Genomic DNA, 25,393 nt, shown 5'->3' with positions numbered 1-25,393 from the left:
GATATTGGGTTAGAAGGACCATTGGTCTAACCTAATATGGCTACTCTTATGTTCTTATGATCACTAAAGAATGGACAAGAATGTTTAATGCTGAGGGTTGTAGTAGTGGTTTTACCAATCAGAACAATCTAAGCTTATAGAATGAATGTTTAAAGACTGCTAAAATTTGTGGAGAAATTGAGGAGTTATCAATAATTACACCTAAAATCCTGGTACTAGCAACTGATGGAACTTGGATTGAGCAAAGGAAGATAGGTGTGTCAAGGAGTTTGACCAAGTGAGCAGGAAAAAAGGCCTATTGTCCCCAAGACAGGATGTAACTAGAGATAGTTTGCAATTCAAATCAGCAATCTGTTGTGTGTCTGAGAGGTCAATTATGCACAGAACCCGAATATCATTGGCAAGTCTAGTGAATGAAGCAATGTCAGGGGGGGGGGGGGGTCAAAATATGTTAAATAGTGTAGGTGATAAAGACAGATCCCTGCAGTATCCCCGATGCTAGTCTACAGGGCAACAAGGTGATGTCACCAACTTGAACAGTGTAAACACAATTTGATAGGTAGGAGGCGAACCAGGTGAGAGCAGAACCTCATATTCCTAACTGATGTTGTCTAAGTAGTAGAAGACAGTGATCAATCAAGTCAAATGCAGCAGAGTGATCAACAGAAAGTAGGAGGACAGACTTGGCATGATCTAGATGATGGTGAATGTAAGTCAAGATACCTAGTAAAGTGGTCTCAGTGCTGTGATGGCGTCTAAATCCTGTTTTATTGGGATGGAGTGCATATACGTCTTGAAAAAAAAATCTATGTGAGTGAACAATGGATTCTCACTGTGAATGCAAGACTGGCAATAGGTCGAAAATTGGTGCAGTCTCTTGAGGGTTTGGTGGCAATCAAGTTTCAGGATCAGGTGACCCTCAGGGGGAGGAATGCTGGCTTCGGCCTAACCCCTGGTAAGCCTTTTCTTGGTTGAGAGGTGCCCAGCTCTCCCACCGGTTGCCTTCTCAGGTGCCGTGGAGGACTTGCAGCTCATCTGCATATCCTCGGAGCCTTCGCCAGAGTGACTCCCAGGTCCGTTCCGATCCACTCGGGGCCTCTGCTCAAGGTGCCGCGCGCCGTTAGGCGCGCGAAAGCTTTCCTTCTAATAAGTTCTGGGAGAAGAGGATATTTCTCTGGTAAGTGAACAAATTTTGCTTGTGCTTTCGGAACTTGAAGATTGGGGTTTAAAGGAGGAACTGTAAGTTAGTGATAGGCTGATATCCTTAATACTTTAGCAAGTTTTAAATTACGGAAAAACTCAAAAAACACTAAGATGGAGTCAGCAGTCCAGCAGCGAGAGGGGTGCTATCCAGTCTTTTGCATTGAGTGTCACATGTATGATTATCTCCCAATTGGTGAGGTGTCATATGTGTGTGCCCGATGCAAAGAGCTCCTAGCTCTCAGAGAACGTGTCCGTTCCCTTGAGGCTAGAGTAGCAGACTTGATGGAGCTGAGGGAGACAGAGAGGTACATAGAGGAGACCTACAGGGATGTTGTAGAGAAGTCCCACCTCCAGTCAGGTAGCCCCTGTGCTACCTTGGAGGAGGGAGGTCTCCTAGAAGGAGAGCATCACCCTGGTGAAGTAGGAAGTACTCCTGTAGCCAGGACCTGCCCACCAGGGGATGTATTATCCTTTCGCACCGAGGATATATCTCCAAATGTTGCCCGGGAGGGAAAGGTTAGGACAGCTGTTGTACTTGGTGATTCGATCATTAGGCATATAGATAGCTGGGTGGCTGGTGGACGTGAGGATCGCCTGGTGACTTGCCTGCCTGGTGCGAAGGTGGCGGACCTCACGTGTCACCTAGATAGGATTCTAGATAGTGCTGGGAAGGAGTCCGCTGTCTTGGTACATGTGGGTACCAATGACATAGGAAAATGTGGGAGAGAGGTTCTGGAAGCAAAATTTAGGCTCTTAGGTAGAAAGCTGAAATCCAGATCCTCCAGGGTAGCATTTTCTGAAATGCTACCTGTGCCACGCGCAGGGCCCAAGAGACAGGCAGAGCTCCAGAGTCTCAATGCGTGGATGAGACGATGGTGCAGGGAGGAGGGCTTTAGATTTGTTAGGAACTGGGCAACATTCTGGGGAAGGGGGAGCCTATTCCGAAAGGATGGGCTCCATCTTAACCAGAGTGGGACCAGGCTGCTGGCATCGGCGTTTAAGAAGGAGATACAGCAGCTTTTAAACTAGAAATGGGGGGAAGGCCGACAGTCGCTCAAAAGAGCATGGTTCGGGATAAGGTATCTTTCACAGATATCACCATAACAGGGAAGATAGAGTATCCTGATAGTGAGGTTGCAAAAGAGATTGTAGTAGATCGGGTATCTTTAAATAACAATAAAAATCAGACAAAAGATTGCCAATTAATACTGTCAAGTACTAAGCATGATGTACTTAGGAACAACAAACATAGTTTGAAATGTCTATATGCGAATGCCAGGAGCCTAAGAAATAAGATGGGGGAGTTAGAATATATTGCACTAAATGAAAAATTAGATATAATAGGCATCTCTGAGACCTGGTGGAAGGAGGATAACCAGTGGGACACTGTCATACCGGGGTACAAATTATATCGTAGTGATAGGGTGAATCGGATTGGTGGAGGGGTAGCATTGTATATTAACGAGAGCCTTGAATCAAATAGATTGAAAATTCTGCAGGAAGCAAAACACTCCTTGGAATCACTGTGGATTGAAATTCCATGTGCAAAGGGGAAAAGGATAGTGATAGGAGTGTACTACCGTCCGCCTGGCCAGGACGAACAGACGGATGCGGAAATGTTAAAGGAAATCAGGGACGCAAACAAACTGGGCAACACAATAATAATGGGGGATTTCAATTACCCGCATATAGACTGGGGTAATGTAACATCTGTACACGCAAGGGACATAAGATTTCTTGATGAAATCAAGGACAGCTTCATGGAACAGCTAGTTCAGGAGCCGACAAGAGAAGGAAAAATACTAGACTTAGTCCTTAGTGGTGCTCATGATCTAGTGCAGGGGGTAACGATACGAGGGCCGCTTGATAACAGTGATCATAATATGATCGGTTTTGATATTGGCATTGAAGGAAGTGAAACTAGGAAATCAAGTACGCTAGCGTTTAACTATAGAAAAGGTGATTACGACAAAATGAGAAAAATGGTGAAAAAAAGACTGAAAGGAGCAGCTCGCAGAGTAAAAAACTTGCATCAGGCGTGGATGCTGTTTAAAAACACCATCCTGGAGGTTCAGGACAAATATATTCCACGTATTAGAAAAAAGGGAAAAAAGACTAAACGTCAGCCGGCGTGGCTAAACAGTAAGATAAAGGAAATCATTAGAGCCAAAAAACAATCCTTCAGAAAGTGGAGAAGAGAACCAACTGAAAGTAACAGGATAGATCATAAGGAATGCCAAGCCAAATGCAAAGCGGAGATAAGGAGGGCAAAAAAGGACTTTGAGAAGAAATTAGCGTTGGAAGCAAAAATACATAGTAAAAACTTTTTTAGATACATTAAAAGCAGGAAACCGGCCAAAGAGTCGGTTGGGCCGCTGGAACGAAAATGGTGTTAAAGGGGCGATCAAGGAGGACAAAGCCGTAGCGGAGAAATTAAATGAATTCTTTGCTTCGGTCTTCACCGAGGAGGATTTGGGGGGGACACCGGTGCCGGAAAGAATATTTGAAGCGGGGGAGTCGGAGAAACTAAACAAATTCTCTGTAACCTTGGAGGATGTAATGGGTCAGTTCAGCAAGCTGAAGAGTAGTAAATCACCGGGACCTGATGGTATTCATCCCAGAGTATTAATAGAACTAAAAAATGAACTTGCGGAGCTACTGTTAGAAATATGCAATCTGTCCCTAAAATCGAGTGTAATACCGGAAGACTGGAGGGTAGCCAATGTTACTCCGATTTTTAAGAAAGGTTCCAGAGGAGATCCGGGAAATTATAGACCGGTGAGTCTGACGTCGGTGCCGGGCAAGATGGTGGAGGCTATTATTAAGAATAAAATTGCAGAGCATATACAAAAACATGGACTGATGAGACAAAGTCAGCATGGATTTAGTGAAGGGAAGTCTTGCCTCACCAATCTAATGCATTTTTTTGAGGGGGTAAGCAAACATGTGGACAATGGGGAGCCGGTTGATATTGTATATCTGGATTTTCAGAAGGCGTTTGACAAAGTGCCGCACGAAAGACTCCTGAAGAAATTGCAGAGTCATGGAATCGGAGGTAGGGTATTATTATGGATTAAGAACTGGTTGAAAGATAGGAAGCAGAGAGTAGGATTGTGTGGCCAGTATTCTCAGTGGAGGAGGGTAGTTAGTGGGGTCCCGCAGGGGTCTGTGCTGGGTCCGTTGCTTTTTAATGTATTTATAAATGACCTAGAGATGGGAATAACTAGTGAGGTAATTAAATTCGCCGATGACACAAAATTATTCAGGGTCGTCAAGTCGCAGGAGGAATGTGAACGATTACAGGAGGACCTTGCGAGACTGGGAGAATGGGCGTGCAAGTGGCAGATGAAGTTCAATGTTGACAAGTGCAAAGTGATGCATGTGGGTAAGAGGAACCCGAATTATAGCTACGTCTTGCAAGGTTCCGCGTTAGGAGTTACGGATCAAGAAAGGGATCTGGGTGTCGTCGTCGATGATACGCTGAAACCTTCTGCTCAGTGTGCTGCTGCGGCTAGGAAAGCGAATAGAATGTTGGGTGTTATTAAGAAGGGCATGGAGTCCAGGTGTGCGGATGTTATAATGCCGTTGTATCGCTCCATGGTGCGACCGCACCTGGAGTATTGTGTTCAGTACTGGTCTCCGTATCTCAAAAAAGATATAGTAGAATTGGAAAAGGTACAGCGAAGGGCGACGAAATGATAGTGGGGATGGGACGACTTTCCTATGAAGAGAGGCTGAGAAGGCTAGGGCTTTTCAGCTTGGAGAAGAGACGGCTGAGGGGAGATATGATAGAAGTGTATAAAATAATGAGTGGAATGGATCGGGTGGATGTGAAGCGACTGTTCACGCTATCCAAAAATACTAGGACTAGAGGGCATGAGTTGAAGCTACAGTGTGGTAAATTTAAAACGAATCGGAGAAAATTTTTCTTCACCCAACGTGTAATTAGACTCTGGAATTCATTGCCGGAGAACGTGGTACGGGCGGTTAGCTTGACGGAGTTTAAAAAGGGGTTAGATAGATTCCTAAAGGACAAGTCCATAGACCGCTATTAAATGGACTGGAAAAATTCCTCATTTTTAGGTATAACTTGTCTGGAATGTTTTTACGTTTGGGGAGCGTGCCAGGTGCCCTTGACCTGGATTGGCCACTGTCGGTGACAGGATGCTGGGCTAGATGGACCTTTGGTCTTTCCCAGTATGGCACTACTTATGTACTTATGTACTTATGTACTTATAGTGGCCACTTTCCATGCAGTTGGCACATAGCCTTCAGCAAGGCTGGAAGAGAACAGAGAGATAAGAGAAAGGTAGCCAGTGCTGTTGAGAATTTCTTTACAAGGCTGGATGGAATACTTGAGAGCAGTAGTTGTCTTTACAGACTGAATCGCAAGAGAAAGGTTATAAAGTGTTACGAAGCCAAAGGCCACGAGGGAGCAGCAAGACAACGTATCAGGGGACGAGAGTGGTGAGGTGGGTGATGATGAAGCCATAGGCAAAGAGTGGCATAATGCTAATAGCTTTTGCTCAAAGTGGACAGTTAATACTTGTGGAGATGGCCAAGATCCTCCCTAGTCCATAAGAACACAGGGATGTGAGGGTTTTAAGTATATGGTAAAGAGTAGCTGTGTTTGGTGCAGTGCAGTTGTGATCTTCTTGATCTAAAAAACATTTTTAGAGGTATTGAGAGCCAGCTTAAATGAGGTGGCAATATTCAGATAAGCCATGTGATTTTGGCTGGAATATGGGAGCATTTTCTTGGATCAATGATGGCACTACTCTGTAGTGCCTGCCTCAGGGGTCACAATCAACTTTCTACAAAAAACAGGACAAATTAAGAACATAATATTAAGAGATTTCAAATAAAATATACCCGCCTTAATCAAATATGTAGCCAAACATATAGGGACATTCATAATAGTATTGCACATTTGTAAATATATAATGATAAATTATGTAAAAAAATGTTAATATATTATAATTATGTGAGCAGATATTGTGGACAGAGAAACACCAAACAATGAAAAGTGATAACTGTCAAATAAATGACTGATAAATGAAAGGCATAGGTCAGGCTGATGAAACATCAACATATCTACATATATATTTATCCTGATCTAATAGTAAAAAATACATTCATACAACTTGAACAAGTAAAATACTTCAAGACATCATGATCCGACACCATTTAAAACTACATTATATTTACATATTAATTATAAATATAATTCAATGAAATAATGTCAAACCTCTGAGAAGAAGCTGATAGGCTTGAATAATTCCTTTATGTATGCAAGTTAATCCACTGTAAAAGGATAAAAACATTTTTAAAATACTACAGAGGGATAAAATTCCTGTTATTTCACAAAATTGTAAATCAGTTAAAATGGGCCATTCTGTATATATGTATATAGATCATCATCTTTATACAAAACATAGATGTGAAACATGTATTTATGTCTAAACAGGCAAATGCCTAAGTAAACTATTGAAATGTGTTATGCACTGTAATACCTAAAATTGTTGAATATGTATCATTCGCATGAAACATTCCAAAATGGAGGGATAAAGAGTATATGTCACCTAGTGACACTAGCCCACATTACCATCAAGATGTGAAGAGAACGAGAGAGCTATACAGCACACCAAAAAATATATAGAGTTATAAATCAAATAACTGAAGAAATAATTATATAGTATAAATAAAATGCCTTCCACAATGAAAAAAATGTATATACACAAACATACCGAATGGATAGGTAAACAGAGGAAAAATACAAACAGACCCATTGCACCAAAAGACAAAAAAAAAAGTGTGACCAATAAATGCTTGAAAAACAGAACATATTCTGAGTCTACATATTTGATTAAGGCGGGTATATTTTATTTGAAATCTCTTAATATTATGTTCTTAATTTGTCCTGTTTTTTGTAGAAAGTTGATTGTGACCCGAGGCAGGCGCTTTGGCGCCGAAACACAGACCGTGTCGGGTCCTTGATATGAATATTCAGAATAAACTGGTTTTTGATATTATCTCCCTATTGGTTTGCACATTTGTCAGCCTCTACTTTTTCTGTTTTGCTTTGACTTTCCGTGGAGGCTCCTCCTGTCTTCTTGAAACTACTCTGTAGTGCCCTCCTTTTTGAATGAGACATTTGTGCAACAAATTAAGGACTGAAAGATGGAATAATTAATAGGGGTTATGTGTTATAACCAGTATCTGTTCTGTATTCTCAACTTTTCTAAGAGGAAATGGAGTTCAAAAGTTCTGTTGAGAGATATCACTATGGTTTTCAATAAATTCTGCTATATGATCCCCGTGATGTGGACTATGATATTTTGTGTTTGATTTGGATTATTTCTATCTGATTGCTTTATCTATTTCCATTGAAATGCTCTTCCATTCTAAATTGCATTAAAAACAAAACTTATGGCAAGGATGTCTAGCCTTAGTAGTCTTTCAGGGGAATTTTCAAAAGAGAAGGGCACCCATCTTCCGACACAAATCGGGAGATGGGCGTCCTTCTCTCAGGGGCACCCAAATCAAAAGCCGATTTTGGGTGTCCTCAACTGCTTTCCATTGCGGGTACGACCAAAGTTCCTGGGTGCGTGTCAGCAGTGTTCCGAAGGCGGAGCAGGGGCGCGCTTAAGAGATGGGCGTCCTCGGCTGATAACAGAAAAAAGAAAGGTGTCCCTGACGAGCATTTGGCCAACTTTACTTGGTCCATTTTTTTCACGACCAAGCCTCGAAAAGTTGCCCGAACAAGGGCCGTGCCTAGGGTCTCTGGCGACCCCCTGCAGACTATCAGTTGGCGCCCCCCCGCAGACTATCAGTTGGCAGCGGCGGCGCAGCGCCCCCCCCCCCCCCCGTGAAAATGATCGCTCACCACTTGCCACACTGACAGGAATTGTCAGCAATATTCTTAGAAACAGATTGCTATACATTGCAAAATAAGATAGCAGATGTAAATTCTCAAAGTGGACATATTCCAAACACTAAAATGAAAATAAAATGATTTTTTTCTACCTTTGTTGTCTGGTGACTTTGTTTTTCTGATCATGCTGGCCCAGTATCTGATTCTGCTGCTATCTGTCCTCTTAACTCCGTTTCCAGGGCTTCCTTTCCATTTATTTCTTTCCTTTCCTCCTTTCTTCTTCATTTCTGGTCCTCAGCTTTTGCCTATTTTCTTCATCCATGTGCAGTTTTTCTCCTCTCTCCTTCATCTTTCTTCCCTCCCCTCTATGTCCAGCAATTTCTCCTCTCTCCCTGAGCCCTGCCCTCCCAATCCATGCCCATCCATGCTCCTCTGTCCCCTGCCCCCTCCATTCATCCTTTTCCAGCAATTTCCCTCTCTCCCTGAGCCCTGCCCTCCCAATCCATGCCCATCCATGCTCCTCTGTCCCCTCCATTCATCCCTATCCAGCAATTCCCCTCTCTCCCTGAGCCCTGGCCTCCCAATCCATGCCCATCCATGCTCCTCTGTCCCCTGCCCCCTCCATTCATCCTTTTCTAGCAATTCCCCTCTCTCCCTGAGCCCTGCCCTCCCAATCCATGCCCATCCATGCTCCTCTGTCCCCTGCCCCATCCATTCATCCGTTTCCAGCAATTCCCCTCTCTCCCTGAGCCCTGCCCTCCCAATCCATGCCCATCCATGCTCCTCTGTCCCCTGCCCCCTCCATTCATCCTTTTCCAGCAATTCCCCTCTCTCCTTTCCATGACCCCCCCTCGAATACATGCTCTCGTCTCTCCCCTGCCCTCCCGCTCCCATTGTTCAACTGCCCGCCCTCTTCTCTCCCCCCAACATCCCTTTTCTTTTTTTTCTTTTTAAATGTACCTCCGTAGCGGTTCCGGCAGCGTCAGTGAAGGAGGCGGCGCTCCCGATGTCGCTAGCCTTCCCTTCGCTGTGTTCCGCCTTCTTCTGACGTCATTTCCTTGACGTCAGAAGAAGGCGGAACACAGCGAAGGGAAGGCTAGCAACGTCGGGAGCGCCACCTCCTTCACTGAAGCTGCGCTGCCGGAACCGCTACGGAGGTACATTTAAAAAGGAAAAAAAAAGAAAAGGGATGTTGGGGGGAGGGCGAGCGAGGTGAGTATGGTGCGGTGGCGCCCCCCAGAGGGAAGCGCCCCCCTGCCATGCTTACCTCGCTTACCGTGTTGGCACGGCCCTGGCCCGAACTGACCAGATGACCACCGGATGGAATTGGGGATGACCTCCCCTTACTCCCCCAGTGGTCACCAACCCCCTCCCGCCCCCCCCCCCAAAAAAAATTAAAAAATATTTTTTGCCAGCCTCTATGCCAGCCTCAAATGTCACACCCAGCTCCATGACAGCAGTATGCAGGTCCCTGGAGCAGTTTTTAGTGGGCGCAGTGCACTTCAGGCAGGCGGACCCAGGGCCATCCCCCCCCCCCCCACCTGTTACACTTGTGGTGGTAAATGTAAGCCCTCCAAAACCCAAAGTGGAAAATGAACGGAGCAGATCGTTAAAAGAAAAACATAGTTTATTGATAAAAACCAATTAAAATATATACACACACAAACAGCCCGACACAGGCCGTGTTTCGCCCCATACATATGTATTTTATTATATAATTTTTAAAATTTTATATTTCATATCAACGTTATTTCTATTCTATATTAATGTAGATTTCTTTGTATGATATGTACACATACCCATTTATATGTGATTTTTGACAATATTATTTCAAATTAGATTAATATGTATATAACAAACAATATATATGTTTTTATCATATTATTTCTTTTGTAGCCCCTGAAGCAGCCCTGTTGGGTGATCACACGGCCTGTGTTGGGCTGTTTGTGTGTGTATATATTTTAATTGGTTTTTATCAATAAACTACTTTTGTCTTTTAACGATCTGCTCCGTTCATTTTCCATCTTGGAGTTTGCAGACCATCTGCCTTTGTGCTTTCTTGAGCCCTCCAAAACCCACCACAAACCCACTGTACCCACATGTAGGTGCCCCCTTCATCCCTAAGGGCTATAGTAGTGGTGTACAGTTGTGGGGAGTGGGGTTTGGGGGGGGCTCAGCACACAAGGTAAGGGAGCTATGCACCTGGGAGCAATTTGTGAAGTCCACTGCAGTGCCCCCTAGGGTGCCCAGTTGGTGTCCTGGCATGTCAGGGGGACCAGTGCACTACGAATGCTGGCTCCTCCCACGACCAAATGCCTTGGATTTGGTTGTTTTTGAGATGGGCGTCCTCGGTTTCCATTATGGCCGAAAACCGACGTTACCCATCTCTAAGGTCGGCGATCTCAACATTTAGGTCGACTATCTTTTAGGTCGACCTAAATGTTGAGATTTGGGCGTCCCCGACCGTATTATCAAAACAAATGATGGACGCCCATCTTGTTTTGATAATATGGGATGCCCCACCCCTTCATGGCGCCCTCCTTAGTGATGGGCGCCCTTAGAGATGGTGGACCCCATTCGAAAATGCCCCTCTTTGTAGACTGGTTCATGACAATCTCCCAAATTTCTATCCTCGGCTTTTATTCCAGTTGACCATTCATGCCTTTTTAGAGGTGAGTAAAAGGTGTCTTGCCTTATATTCGGATGGGCTTATATTCGAGTATATACAGGGGTGTGCTGGTAAATTTTTAACAACAGGCTCTCTCTCCGGGCATAGCCGGCCCTGAAATTTGGGGGGGGGGGGGGGGGGAAAATACATGCCTCTCTCTCCCCTCCCTTGTGCGGGCACACTAGGCATACCTTTGCCGAGCCCCACCAGCCAATAAATGGACTCCACCATTCTCTGCTTCTTGTTTCTGGCTCTGAGCAGCATGACGGAACCTTCTTGCGCTTGCATGAAAAGTCCCAGCCTGATGCTCAGTCAGAAACAAGGAGCAGGGAGCAGCAGCAGTCTATTTACTTGGCTAGTGGGGCCAACATCACTGCCAGCAAAGTAAAAGAGAATTCAGGAGGGGGCCCAAGCCCACATTTTGGGAGTCAGTTGTTAAAGTAGCTAAGGGGAGGCCTACTTTAACAACCGGCTCCCAAAATTCTTAAAAACTCAACAAACGGCTCTCGCGAGCCCTTGAGAGCCCGCTCCAGCACACCACTGTGTATATACTCAAAGAAAAAACATTCACATTAAAACATCCATGTTAAAACACTTAAAAAGAAACAGTTTCTTTTTGAGTGTTTTAATATAAATGGTTTTTCTTTGAGTGTTTTAATATAGATGTTTTTGTATTTGTTCGTCTTTTAACATGATTTGCATATGACTTTAATATGAGTTATTTATTATTATTAATAATATGCACATATATGTTCACAATATCCATTTGTCCTTGAAGCAACTTTGCTGAAACATGGCCATGTCGGAGATGTGTGTGTAAAATCTGGGAGCCAAAGTAGTGAAAAAAGTCTTCAACTTTACATAATCTATTTTCTTTCTTGCAAAAAAAAAAAAAATAAGATGCAAGACGAATCTGCTGAGAAGGGATGAGGGATGGGTGAGCCTAGTCTGCACGGGAGGGGCACTGACTTGGGACAGATGAGGGGGAACCTACTGGGGAGAACAACTAGTAGAAGACAGAGCAGAGCAGGTCAGGAGAAATGGGGGAGTGGAACAGATATGAAGGGTATTAAGCATCCTACCCTCAAACAAAAGTCAAACTATGCATATGGCATTAAAAGCAAGTGGAAAATAAGATAAGAAGTCAAGAAGAAAAGATTAAGAGAAAGGGTTGTAAGGCTGAAAGATGCTATGAACCACTATATGGGAAGTGAGAAGGAAAAAAAACCAGATGTGCTTAATGTAGCTATGCCCCACTCACGCCTGTGGATGATGGTATGTAAGAGCAGGATTCCGGGAAGCCAGATGTTGGCAGTCGTGGCAACTTCTCGGAAACCAGCACACAGGAATGAGGAGCAAGCAACAAAAACTAACCACGTCACCTACCCTCAAAGGATAGGTGAGGACAATAATCTAATTGTAGGGATTTTACCTGCCTTTGGAAGAGCCACACCAGATCACTGTTCAGTTGAATAGTAAAGATTTTAATGTTGAAAACTTAAACTTATTATTTTTTTTAACATGAAAGTAGCAACTCACATCACTTTGTAACCATTCTAGAATTTTTAAAAACAATGTATTTTTCCAGCCCCTGCTGCACTTCCCTGTATTCTCTATGCAATTACCTAAAAGTACATAACAACATTTCTCATTTGTTTTTCTATTTCTTAACAGGTGGATGGATCTTAATCACTTCTTCCAGTCCCCTTCATCAGATAGGTATTTTCCTTTAAATATATTTATGTATTATTTTGATACCGGTTATCATTTACTTGCACTATGATTCATTAATAGTTTTTCACCTCTGTAGGAAGGATTTGATTCTGTGTGTTTTATTTTTGTAATACAGGTTCCTGCTACAGGAGTCTCAAAACCCGGACCAAATTCTCAAGTATACTTCATTTTCTTCTGTTTTCCCCTTTTCCTCTATTCACTTTGAGTTTCAAGCTCTATCAATTTTGCTACCCAAGAGGAATTACTTAGCTCCGTCCAACGCTCCCATTGAAGTAAGTTTTTAACACTTGTCTTTCTTGCGTGGGGTCCCTTAGTTGCCTGTTCAGGATCTCCACCGTCTCTTTCTTCCAGCACTTCTCTTCTTCCTAAACCTCACTAATAATTGAACCAAAAGGGAAACAAAACCCTGACTTCCTTTCCTCTTGTTTCCAGGATTCCTGATTAAGGGACTTTGGAGATGGTACTTTAACTGGGGCCAGATAGCTAACTTAAACAAAATTAATTAGAAAGCTTCTATCTTTTTGCCCTACCTCTCACTGAACAGTCCCTATTCTAATTGAGCTAGAGGGAGCTTCTGCACTGAACTCACAATTAATTCAGTCAGAATCAGTCTCTCCCTTCTCATTTAACCCTCAGTTACTCATTCAGTCACTCTAAATCCCACATTCCGCTTCAAACAGGATTTGTATGTTTTTTTTCCCTTAAACCCCACTTTCACCCCTTTTCTTCCAAAATCATCCACAACTCTAATCCTCTCTCACCCCAGGCACAATCACTTATTTTTCATACCCTTCCCTCACAGCGACATCACTCGGTCATACTCACCTTCAAATCACCCCTAAACTAGTTCCCATTCATTTACTTTCACCCCAAACCTTTCAAAATAACTTTAACACTATCCCCTCACTCTCTTGCATGGAGCATGCAAAAACACAACCTTACTCCTGCAGCGCTGCAGCCTCAGTCCTGTCTCTCCCTTATCCCTCCCACTCACTTCCTAAATTCAATTACTGAGTAAAAGTCCCTTTTCCTAATCAACCCTTACCAGCTCCAACCACACACATCCACTCCTCACCACAGCTCAAATCCTTCTGACCACTCTCACACTCCAAAAATACATATACTCTCTTCATCAGTTTCTGCCCAACTTTCAACTGAACAGCAAGCTGTCTCCAAGGCAACCAGGTCTCAGCTTGCTCAGCTGTGGTTCCAGAGTGATGTCACTATAGAACTCTTTGATGTCACTATAGAATTTTTTTCCTTTTCCATCTGGAGGAGCCCAGTTAAGATTATTTTAACCCCTATGTTACATTAACAAATACTTCTGTCTTCACCAAAGAAAATTCTGGAGTAGGCCCTTGGTCAGCTGATTAAGATACATATGGAAATTAGGTTGATATTGCACCATTTACAGAAGCATTTATGAACAACTTGAAAAACTGCAGGTGGACAAAGCCATGGGGCTAGATAGAACTAATCCCAGAATCTTGAAGGAGCTCAGAGATTCTGGTGGGTCCTCTTAAAGGTTTGTTTATAGATGGGGGTTGTTCCATGGGATTGGAGAAGAGTGGATGTGGCCCCCTTTCACAAAAGTGGAGACAAAGAAGAAGTGGGTAACTATAGGCCTGTAAGCCTTACTTCAGTGGTTGAAAAGGTAATGGAGGCATTGCTCAAAGAAAGAAGTGAGTTTCCTGGAATCCAATGGGTTACAAGATCTGAGGAAACATGGTTTTTCACCAAAGGAAAATCGTGTCAAACAAATCTGATCGATTTCTTTGACTGGGTGACCAGAGAAATGGATAGAGGGCATGCACTGGATATCGTCTACTAGGATTTCAGTCAGGCCTTTGGCACTGTCCCTCATAGAAGGTTCATAAATAAACTAAGCGAGCTAAAGTTAGGACTGGATCAGAAACTGGTTGACTGACAGATGGCAGAGGGTGGTAGTAAATGGAGTTAACTCACAAATATAAGTAGTTGAGTGTCCCAGGGATCGGTACTGGGGCCAACTCAACATATTTGTGAGTGACATTGATAGAGGGTGTCACGCTTCTCGCCGGTCACGAACAGTGAGCCCTTGGACCACTACCGATGACCGTCAGTGGCAGGAGAACCCCTCAAACAGGCAGCAAGGCACAGACCGGACTGGAGCCGCTGGACAGGAGTAGCAGCAGAAGCAACAAGCTGGAACCGGCAGAGCAGGAACCCCAGTCTTCACCTGCGCTTAGCCGCTTTTCCCCAGGAGTTGAGCCCCTGGGTGTAGGCAGCCGGCAGGGCTTAACAGGATAGGGCAGGAGCTGGACTGGGACAGAAGCACAGGCAGCGAGCAGAAGGAAAGTTCATGAAGCAAACAAGGTCTAGGGCAGGCAGCAGCAGAAGAATAATCCAGAAAACAGACAAGGTCTAGCTGACACGAAAAGTAGCAAAGAAGCACTGCAACAAAGTCATAGTCTAAGACTACACTGAGGACCTCTGTTGCAAGGCAAACTAGAAAGCGCCCAGGTGGTTAATAAGGGCAAACAACAAGGGAGTTCACCAGGTAAGGATGCTGCTTGGTTCCAAAAATCCCAAGCCAGTCTGGACGGCTGGAAAACCTGGACCGGACCGGCATGACTTCTGGAACATGGGAAACGGCAAGAAGTTAGTCCACAGCAGCCACCAGGTATTGCCAGCAGGGGCCGAGATGGATGAGAGCCTGAAACATGGGCAAAATCATAACAGAGGGTTAGAAGGAAAGGTTTGCCTTTTTGTGGCTGACACCAAGATATGCAAAAGAGTGGACTCCCAGAGGAAGTGAACAACATGATAAGAGACCTACAAAATGATAAGAATGGTCGAATGTTTGGCAGTTAAAATGTAATGCTAAGAAGTGCAAAGTGATGCACTTGGGGTGTAGAAATCCAAAAGAGCAGTATGTGCTAGGGGGTGAGAGACTGATACAGAGTAACATAGTAAATGACGGCAGAAAAAGAGCATGGTCCATCCAGTCTGCCCAACAAGATAAACTCATATGTGCTACTTTTTGTGTATACCTTACCTTGATTTGTACCTGTCCTTTTCAGGGCACAGACCATGTAAGTCTGCCCAGCACTATCCCCGCCTCCCGCCAACGGCTCTGCCACCCAATCTCAGCTAAGCTCCTTCTGAACAGGATTCCTTTATGTTTATCCCACGCGTGTTTGAATTCTGTTACCATTTTCATTTCCACCACCTCCCGCAGGAGGGCATTCCAAGCATCCACTACTCTCTCCATGAAAAAATACTTCCTGACATTTTTCTTGAGTCTGCCCCCCTTCAATCTCATTTCATGTCCTCTCGTTCTACCGCCTTCGCACCTCCGGAAAAGGTTCGTTTGCGGATTAATACTTTTCAAATATTTGAACGTCTGTATCATATCACCCGTTTCTCCTTTCTTCCAGAGTATACATGTTCAGGTCATCAAGTCTCTCCTCATACGTCTTGTAACGCAAATCCCGTACCATTCTCATAGCTTTTCTTTGCACCGCTTCAATTCTTTTTACATGCTTCGCAAGGTACGGCCTCCAAAACTGAACACAATACTCTAGGTGGGGCCTCACCAACGACTTGTACAGCGGCATCAACACCTCCTTTCTTCTGCTGGTCACACCTCTCTCTATACAGCCTAACAACCTTCTAGCTACGGCCACCGCCTTGTCACACTGTTTCGTCGCCTTCAGATCCTCAGATACTATCACCCCAAGATCCCTCTCCCCGTCCATACCTATCAGATTCTCCCCGCCTAACACATATGTCTCCCGAGGATTTCTATTCCCTAAGTGCATCACTTTGCATTTCTTCGCATTGAATTTTAATTACCAAACCTTAGACCATTCTTCTAGCTTCCTCAGATCCTTTTTCATGTTTTCCACTCCCTCCCGGGTGTCCACTCTGTTACAGATCTTAGTATCATCCGCAAATAGGCAAACTTTACCTTCTAACCCTTCGGCAATGTCACTCACAAATATATTGAACAGAATCGGTCCCAGCACCGATACTTGAGGCACACCACTACTCACCTTTCCCTCATCCGAGCAAATTCACCACCACCCTCTGGCTTCTGTCCGTCAACCAGTTCCTAATCCAGTTCACCACTTCGGGTCCTATCTTCAGCCCATCCAGTTTATTTAAGAGCCTCCCGTGGGGAACCGTGTCAAAAGCTTTGCTGAAATCTAAGTAGATTACGTCCATAGCTCGTCCATGATTCAATTCTCCTGTCACCCAATCAAAGAACTCAATGAGATTCGTTTGGCACGATTTCCCTTTGGTAAAACCATGTTGTCTCAGATCTTGCAACTTATTGGCTTCCAGGAAATTCACTATCCTTTCCTTCAGCATTGCTTCCATTAGTTTTCCAATAATCGAAGTGAGGCTTACCGGCCTGTAGTTTCCAGCTTCTTCCCTATCACCACTCTTATGAAGAGGGACCACCTCCGCCGTTCTCCAATCCCTCAGAACCTCTCCCGTCTGCAAGGATATGTTAAACAAATCTTTAAGAGGACCCGCCAGAACCTCTCTGAGCTCCCTCAATATCCTGGGGTGGATCCCATCCGGTCCCATGGCTTTGTCCACCTTTAGCTTTTCAAGCTGTTCATACACACTCTCTTCCGTGAACAGTGCTCTATCCACTTCAATCTCATTTGTACTTTTTGCAGTCCATCGCGGTCCTTCTCCAGGATTTTCTTCTGTGAAAACAGAACAAAAGTATCTATTTAGCAAATTTGCTTTTTCTTCATCATTATCCACATAGCGGTTCGCAGTATCTTTTAGTCTCACAATTCCCTTTTTAATCATTCTCCTTTCACTTATATACCTGAAGAAATTTTTGTCACCCCTCCTTACATTTCTAGCCATTTGTTCTTCCGCTTTCGCCAGACATATCTCTCTCTTGGCTTCTTACAGTTTCATCCTGTATTCCTCCTCGTGTTCCTTGGATCAGGAGACAGACCTTGGGGTGATAGTGTCTGAGGATCTCTAGGCAGTGAAACAATGTAACAAGGCAGTTTTGGAGGCCGTATGTCTTCGAGAACATAAAACGACTTAAGCCATTTCAGAGGAAGGCATCAAAAATGGTACAGTGTTTGTGCTATAAGACATGAGAAGAGACTTGAGGACTTGAATACGTAAACACTAGAGAAAAGGAGAGAGAAGGGTAATATGATAAAGACATTTAAATATTTGAAAGGTATTAATATACAAATAAATCTCTTACAGAGATGTAGTGGCAGTGGATCTAGGGGATATGAATGGAGGTTGCAGGGAAGTACACTTAGGAGTGCCGCTCGTTGGTCCCTTAGCCTTCTTCTTGTTTCTTTTCTTCAGCGATGTTGCGGCCGCTGCTGCGAGGGGGGGGGGGGGTTGACTGGCTGCTTTTTTGCCTGTCTGCTTTCTTTGGCCTTTTCCCTTGTCCGCCACGCTTGCCGTTCGCTTCTTCCCCGCTGTGTCGCTCGTGTCGTTCTCGTATGCTGCTGCCTCTCCCTCCTGTCCTTGCGGTGTGCTGTGCTCCTCTTCCGCTCCAACTTCTCGGGTGGGGCACCCGTTTGCAACGTCTGCCTCCACTGTCGTTTCCATACTGAGCCAGAGGGGGTGAGGGTGAATAGGCCGATAGACGAGGAATTGTAAAGACTTAAGATCTCATCATACATTAAACATTTTGAGGAATCTCGCTAGACTTAGTGATCCCTGATTGGGATTAATCCTCATTAATCCTCAGCCCTGGTTAACCCCTTGCATCCGTTACCTTCGCTCCTGCACCCGATCTGCTGAACGACTCTGGAGGAAATCTCGCACCCTGTCAGACTTCACCCATTACAAATTCATGCTATCCTCCTTCCAGTCCTCCCTATTCCTTGCCAAACAGGAATACTATTCTCAATTAACCAATTCTCTTGGCTCCAACCCTCGTCACCTCATCGCCACCCTCAACTCCCTACTAAAAGTGCCCTCCGCTCCCACCCCACCCTCACTCTCTCCTCAAACACTAGCTGACTACTTCCGCGATAAAGTGCAGAAGATAAACCTTGAATTCACTTCCAAGCCTTCTCCTCCCCTGTGACTTCTTAACCCACTCCCTCAACCAACCTAACCTGGCCTCCTTCTCCTCCTTCCCTGAGATCACCGAAAAGGAAACTGCTCGCCTTCTTTCTTCCTCTAAGTGCACCACCTGTTCCTCTGATCCCATTCCCACCAATCTGCTTACCAACATCTCTCCTACAGTTAACCCCTCAATCTGTCACATCCTCAACCTCTCTCTCTCCACTGCTACTGTCCCTGACACCTTCAAGCACGCCGTAGTCACACCACTTCTCAAAAAACCATCACTTGACCCCACCTGTCCCTCCAACTACCGCCCCATCTCTCTTCTACCCTTCCTCTCCAAATTACTTGAACGCGCTGTCCACAGCCGCTGCCTTGATTTCCTCTCCTCTCAGGCCGTCCTCGATCCACTTCAATCCGGCTTTCGCCCACTACACTCGACAGAAACAGCACTCTCTAAAGTCTGCAATGACCTGTTCCTTGCCAAATCCAAAGGTCACTATTCCATCCTCATCCTCCTCGACCTATCTGCCGCCTTTGACACCGTCAATCATAATTTACTTCTTGACACACTGTCCTCATTCGGGTTCCAGGGCTCCGTCCTCTCCTGGTTCTCTTCGTATCTTTCCCAACGCACCTTCAGAGTATTTTCTAATGGCTCTTCTTCCACCCCCATCCCGCTCTCTGTTGTGGTTCCTCAAGGATCTGTCCTTGGACCGCTTCTTTTCTCGATATACACCTCTTCCCTGGGCTCGCTGATCTCATCACATGGTTTCCAGTACCATATCTATGCTGATGACACCCAGCTTTACCTCTCCACTCCTGACATCACAGTCGAAACCCAGGCCAAAGTTTCGGCCTACCTTTCAGACATCGCTGCCTGGATGTCCAACCGGCATCTGAAACTGAACATGGCAAAGACTGAGCTCCTTGTCTTTCCACCCAAACCCTCTTCTCCTCTTCCCCCACTTTCCGTCTCTGTTGACAATGCCCTCATCCTCCCCGTCTCTTCAGCCCGCAATCTCGGAGTCATTTTCGACTCCTCCCTCTCCTTCTCTGCCCATATCCAGCAGACAGCTAAGACCTGTCGCTTCTTCCTCTATAATATTAGCAAAATTCGCCCATTCCTCTCTGAACAGACCACCCGAGCCCTCGTTCACTCGCTCGTTACCTCTCGTCTTGACTATTGCAACCTTCTCCTCACTGGCCTCCCGCTTAGCCACCTATCCCCCCTTCAATCTGTCCAAAATTCCGCCGCACTTCTTATCTACCGCGTGAACCGATACTCTCATATCACCCCTCTCCTCAAGTCGCTTCACTGGCTCCCGATTCACTACCGTATACAGTTCAAGCTTCTCCTATTGACATTCAAGTGCACTCAATCTGCAGCCCCCCATTACCTCTCTACCCTCCTCTCCCCGTATGTTCCCACCCCTAACCTCCGCTCTCAGGACAAATCACTCCTATTTGTACCCTTCTCCACCACCGCTAACTCCAGACCGCCTCTTCTGCCTCGCATCACCTTATGCCTGGAACAGACTTCCCGAGCCCATACGCCATGTGCCCTCCCTGCCCATTTTCCTTACTCAAAGCCCATCTCTTCTCCCTTGCTTTTGGCGCCTAACCACCTTCCCCATTCATGATACCTACACTGACTACATAGTTTGTTACCTTTAGATTGTAAGCTCTCTTGAGCAGGGACTGTCCTTCCCCATGTTTAAACTTGTACAGCGCTGCGTAACCCTGGCAGCGCTATAGAAATGCTAAGTAGTAGTAGTAGTAAGCCAATTTAATAGCTCTGTCATATTTACTTTCTTTATTTATTTATGTGCTAGGTTCATAACTGTTCTCATACTTGCCCAGTATAACATCGCACGTTAAGGATACGCAGTAGCTTTGATGATCATGACTGGCATAGCATAAATTGCACAATTTTTGCAGACTATCTTTTATTGCATTTATGTTGAAAAGTACCACAATGCCCTCTGCTGACCAATCACGATATTACTGCATTTTGCCATTGCAAGAAGGTACTAATTACGGTCCTCACACAAATTCCCCCCCCCCCCTGCCCTCGACGTGCAAAAGGAGATTTTGCCAGCCAGTAGTGGCCCTGAAGGCTGCCCACACTGCAGCGCACAATAAATCTGGAGTATAGCATAGCGAGACCACTAAACTCGTGGCTTTTGACCTCGCTACCCCATATCTAATCTGCTCACCACCCGCGGTACGCCGCGCACGTGCGCGATATAGCCCTAAAGGCAGCGTGATCACATCTCCGGCTAGCAGCAAAACAAGAATTTGCTTGTTTCCCGATCTTCCGCGGCCTTCGCGTCTCGCAGGCCATGTTGCTGCGCTCCCGCTGTCTCCCGTTCGGCGCCATGGACTAGTCCATCTCGGCCTGCCATACGCTCCTCCGACAGCGCCCTCGCGCTCCCCACCCAAGCCCTCAAAGGCCCTCTTAAATGGAAGTACTCACTCGTGCTCGTAGCTGTCCCAGGATTGGAATCTGGGTCAGATCTGGGAATGCACGCGGTGCGACGCCGGTAAGGGATCACAGACCCTGCTGCAGTCCGCTAGCCCTGGACCCTGGAAGAGGTCATCCTGGCCCTCTTCAGGGGCTTTTAACCCCTTTGTGTAGCTCCTCCTGTAGCCAGCGGGGAGCTTCTGGCGACAGGGTCCAACCCCTTCCCTTGCCTCGCTCGCTCCCCGCTGGCCTCGATGTGCGGTCCCGTCGGGGCACGGCGCAATGTTATTTTTGGCTCTGTGCACCCGAGGGGCACTACGCCTTGTTTGAATATGTAAACACTAGAGAAAAGGAGAAAGAAGGGTAATATGATACAGACATTTAAATATTTGAAAGGTATTAATATACAAATAAATCTCTTACAGAGATGTAGTGGCAGTGGATCTAGGGGATATGAATGGAGGTTGCAGGGAAGTACACTTAGGAGTAACATCAGGAAATACTTTTTCACAGAGAGGGTAGTAGACGCCTAAAATGCGGAGAGGTGATTGAGTCAAAAATGGTGAGCAAATTAAAAAATGCATGAGATAGACACATGGGATGCCTAAATAGAAAGAGGATGTAAAAGCAACATGGCTGTTGAGGTGTTATATTGGACAAGAGTAAAGGGAGCTAAGGCTGATGCTGGACAGACTTCTATGTTCTGTGTCCCGCAAATGGCAAAAGATTGAAAGAAGATTTGCCAAATCCAGCATGGGAGAACTAATGTCAATACTGGACAGACGTCTATAGTCTAGTGTTGTAGGCAGTACCCAAAGACAGATAATCACTCAGATAGCAATTACTCTGGACTCATTTGGCTAGGGATATAAGATACCTAAGATACTAGGCTGTCCCCAATGAAGGAATGATGCCAAAAGTGGAAATATATTATTATATATGTGTAAGCAAATATGGCAAGTAAGATACAAAAATACATACTAAGCACAAAATACGGATAATTACACCAAAATTAAAAAAAAAAAAAAAAATATATATATATATATATATATATATATATATATATATATATATATATAGTTACACAACTACAATATTATCTGAGAAGAAATTACCAACTTAGCAGATAGGTTAGGCTAATGACCATGTGTCCGAGTCTGACCCAATCCTTTGCTGGCAAAGACTAGAAACTGGCTAACCCTGAACCATAACCTTTTCTCTCATCCTTGCGGTCCACAGCTTCAGCGTCCAGATGGGGTGGTGAATTGGTTCCTCTTCAGGACTCAAACAGAATTCCCTGTGAGCCCTCTGACAGTATCAGGTATAGTCCAAGGTCCTTGCTCTGGAAAGCAGCTGGACACTCAGTCTTTGGGAAGTCGCCAAGCTGCTTCTGAATCCTTTCTTGTGCTGCACTCAGCACAGAGATATACAGTTCAGAGGTGTTCTGGCAATTCAGAATGCATACACCATCTGATCTTCTCTTACCCCTTTCTAGCCCAACTCTCTCTCTTCGTCCTGGGTTGGCACTGCTCTCCTGGTCCTCTCCAGGTGACAACCAGGGACATTGGAGCCGACTCTGTGGGTGATGTGGGTGCTTGTGCACCCCCAATATTGAGAAAATTCCTTGTATGTGTCCAGGGAGGGGTTAAAAGTTGGCTCCTATGACCAGGGACCAATCAGGAACCGTATACCTCTGTCCAGCAGTAACATACAGTCATCACAATGAGGGGCCTTAAGCTTCCAAAAAGACCACATATCAGCTGTAGTCTTGCCACTGAAGTACACAACAAGCATTACTTCATACATGTCTTGCAGTGCATACTGCTCCTCCACAATTTTACACAAGATACTGGATGCCTTAAAGTTCCCTCTCCTCCACAGCTTCCTAGGAGATAAACTGGAGTGCCAGAGGAAGTAAACAGCATGTCCTTGAATGACATAGATCTCTTTATTGTCACGTTCTGCAAGTGAGGATGCTGTGCAGCTCAGGGGGGAGGGGAAGGCATCTTGACTGGTAAATTGAATACTGTCAGCAATACTTGGGGATGATGTATAGTTACAACCAAGACCATCCTGGTTGGCATGATGGGAGACTTGACAACCAGTGTTTAAGCATGGGTGACTGGGGTCTACACAGAGTGGCGGGCGCAGCTCTGGCCACCATGTTGGGCAGACTAGATGGACCAGGCAGGTCTTTATCTGCCATCATTTACTGTTACTATGTATTAAAATTAGATCAACTGCAAGAGTATATTGAGACCCATGAAATTTTGGACAATTATCAGTTTGGGTTTCATCTTCAACATATCTTCAGAGATATTATTCATTTCAGTGTTATGATTAAATCAGGCTTTAATAAAACAACCCATTACTTTTTGGTAACTTTGGATATATCTGCTACTTTTGATCCAGTAAACCACATGATTGTATTGAATAGGATGGAAGCTTTCAGGATTACTGAGACCTTAGTCCCTGAAAGTTTTTTTTCTGTGTGGTTTGATATACATCAGGAAGCACTTTTTCATGGAAAGGGTGGTGGATACTGGAATGCCATCCCAGGGGAGGTGGTGAAGACAAAAACAGTGACAGAAGTTTAAAATGGATGGGATAAACACAAAGGATCATTAAATGGAAAAGGGTGGACTCAAAGCAAACATTTGTCGGTGCTTAGACAGCAATTCCAGTGGTAGAGAAGCAAGGTCTGCACTGGTCAGATTTCTATGGTCTGTGTCCCAAATATGCAAAACAGGGCAGAGTTTTATGGTCCGAGTCCTGATTATGGATGGGCAGGAGTGGGCTTTGATGGCAAATCCAGTGATTAGGAAGTAGGACCTGTGCCGGGCAGACTTCTATGGTGTGTGACCCGAAGATAGCAGGGACTTATCAAGAACAATTGTGTGCTTTTTGTGTCACATTCACCTAAAGGTTGTCAGTTTGCAACATTGTTGGATTGATGGTTTATTCAAGTAGACAACAAATGTGACTATCCAAAGTTATAAAACCACTCTTCCATAATTGCATGATTGCCTTATTTGTTATACCAGTATTTAATCATGACACAGTGTTACCTGCATGGAGTGGCAGATGTGGTTCTGGCTGCCTTACTGGGCAGAATAGAAGGGCCATGCAGGTCTTTGTTGCCATCATATACTATGTTACTATGTAATTTGCAGTGCCAAATTGTTCAGCTCTTTCTGCTATGTTAATATCTTTTTGACTCCTCTATGTAAGTTATTGGCCTACTTAGGCCTGCAGTATACAGTGTAAGTGGATAATATACAGGTTTTTTCCCACTGACACCACAAGTGATAATGCTATTAATTATCTGATATTTTCATTAAATACTATTAGTACATGGATACAAGCTAATCATTTACAATTAAGTATGGCAAAGACTCAGGCTTATCTGGTGCATATTCTTTTAGGTTTCCATCTTATCTTACTATTGATGGGGTAAACATTTCATTTGCAAGTCAAATAATTTATTTAGATGTACAGCTTGACTCTTTACCTTTGTTGAGACCTCATTTACAGAAGATTTTTCAAGCCGTTTCTCAGAAATTAAGATTGGTTAGGTGACTAAAGGGATATCTTTCACAACCAATTTTTAATTGATTGTATGAAGTATTGCAGCTTTACTTTTGGGTCTTCCTGATCAAGTTCTGAGAGCTTTACAGCTTGTTCAATTGTAAAGGGCCATAGTAATCTTGGCTGTGCCGGTTAGCTAAATGCACTGCCCTCTGCTGGGTGCTGGCTGCAAAGCCGTCTACAGTTGCATTTGTTCTTAAAGGAGAATATTCCCTTCCCCTAATTTGCCTGAAAGACTCTTTACCAGAAAGAGAACAAAATCTGTTTATTCAAAAATCTGTTTATTCACCAAGGAAAGCAAAGGATTCAATTTCAGTTGGATAGCAACTTTGTTCCATTATATCCATCCATAACAGGATTGTCTCTTCTTTACAGCAAAAAGAAAAACAAGTATTCATTTAGTCTCACACAAAAGATTCTCTTCAGCTTTCAGTCCCTTTAAGTCCAATCCCTAGAAAAACTATTATTTGCACTCCAGGTTCAACTGCAAACTTTTTCCATACCTGCAGTCTGAGCACCACAATATCACTTTAACACGGATTCTCCCTTCCCCTTCTGTTTAGGGAACTCTAGAGTCAGTTGCTTAAAACTTCAAGGTTTACAGACCCTGTTACTCTAGCTCCTTAGGATTATTATCCCCTTTTTTAACAGCAGGCAATGTTCAGAAACCATGCTCCTTTTCACTTAGGCTCTAAGCAACAGAGTTTCATTCCCCTTTTCTCGCAGGTAGCTTAGAGCACACAGTCAAACTTACTACTGCTAATCATTTCTGTAGTGCTACTAGATGTACGCAGCGCTGTACACC

General features: G+C 44.5%; 1 protein-coding gene across 2 annotated transcripts in view; it reads right to left on the bottom strand.

The window, feature by feature from the left end:
- Window positions 1-25,393, bottom strand: part of CORO2A (coronin 2A) — a 467,084-nt gene that overhangs the window by 109,996 nt on the left and 331,695 nt on the right. The gene's annotated exons all lie outside the window — the stretch shown is intronic.

This window comes from Microcaecilia unicolor, chromosome 2 (assembly GCF_901765095.1).
Source record: "Microcaecilia unicolor chromosome 2, aMicUni1.1, whole genome shotgun sequence".
Taxonomy (NCBI): domain Eukaryota; kingdom Metazoa; phylum Chordata; class Amphibia; order Gymnophiona; family Siphonopidae; genus Microcaecilia; species Microcaecilia unicolor.
The sequence above is the reverse complement of the archived record's forward strand: the minus strand, read 5'-3'. Positions and strand labels throughout refer to the sequence as shown.